The sequence below is a fragment of the Arachis duranensis genome, chromosome 10 (genome assembly GCF_000817695.3).
Source record: "Arachis duranensis cultivar V14167 chromosome 10, aradu.V14167.gnm2.J7QH, whole genome shotgun sequence".
Lineage (NCBI taxonomy): Eukaryota > Viridiplantae > Streptophyta > Magnoliopsida > Fabales > Fabaceae > Arachis > Arachis duranensis.
The window spans coordinates 86,080,844-86,081,980 of NC_029781.3; the positions used below are offsets into that span (position 1 = coordinate 86,080,844).

A 1,137-nucleotide genomic window follows, 5' to 3' on the forward strand; every position below is an offset into this window, starting at 1 on the left:
CCATAGGGCAGGCATACATCATTTGCATATGTTTGAATTGTTTGGGTTTGCCTATTTGTTTTGGATTTCTATATCATATATGCTATGTTACCTGATTATGTGCTACTTGTTCTATTTGTACCTTATTTGTGTATTACTTGTCTGTATTGCTTGTGTTTGTACAACTGAGAGATCCCTCATATTGGTGTCGGTGGATGTTGAGGGCTGTTCTTGATGAGATGAATTGATGATGCGATTGCATGATGATGATGATTTTTGAATGAGATGATTTGAGCCCCCCTGGGTAGACGCAGTGATGTGATTTCACTAGCTCCAGGCGAGGGTATGATGTATTGATATAGAGTTGCTGAGGCAGAACAACTGGTAATGGTTTTGCTTATGATTCTAAGTTTGATTTGTGAAAGAATCAGCGAGTTGGGAAACATGTGTAACATGAACTAGATTTAGTATCCCCTTACAACAGATGCCTATTTATGGATTAGTGAGAATCTAGGCTGGATACTTGGAGAAAAGGAGTTTAGGATGCTTAGTGAGTTTTTATTGCAGTGCATTGTATTTATTTGGCACTTTTACCGTACTGGGAACCCATGGGCCCGGGGTTCTCATTCCATATATATTTCTTGTTTTTCAGATACAGGTTCAGGTGCTCAGAAGTGAGCTGCGGTTCGTCTGAGAAACGGCGAAGATATTTATTTTCTCTACTTTGTGTTTTCCTTAGAATCTCTCCACCTTTGTTTTGAAAAGATTATATTATGTGTTGAACTCTTTTGAAACTTGCCTATAGAGGCTCTTATGTTTCCTTTGGGAGAGATTAGGATATACTGTTGTCAACTACTTTCATACTGTACCCTAGCCGGCCTAAACTTCGCGGGTCGCGACTAGTGGCTATTTACTTATGTTATATATATCTATCTGTTATCTATCTCTTAATCTCCTTTATGCCTTGTCCATATATCGCTTTCGGCTTCACGTTTTATCTTTTCGTTGTCGAAACGTGAGTGATACGTCTTCGCGATTTTATTTCTACTCTTTTCAGGCTTCTCGATTAATACTCCTTTCGAAATTACCTATAGTTATATATTAAAAATCCACCTGAGAGTCGTACCACCGTAATATCATTGACTTATGACTCGAGCA

General features: G+C 38.4%; 1 long non-coding RNA gene across 1 annotated transcript in view; it reads left to right on the forward strand.

The window, feature by feature from the left end:
- Positions 1–924, forward strand: part of LOC127742433 (uncharacterized) — a 25,348-nt gene extending 24,424 nt beyond the window's left edge. The window contains exon 2 of the long non-coding RNA XR_008003689.1: positions 632–924. This is a non-coding gene — a long non-coding RNA (uncharacterized LOC127742433). The remainder of the gene's footprint in view (positions 1–631) is intronic.
- Positions 925–1,137: the final 213 nt, after the last annotated feature.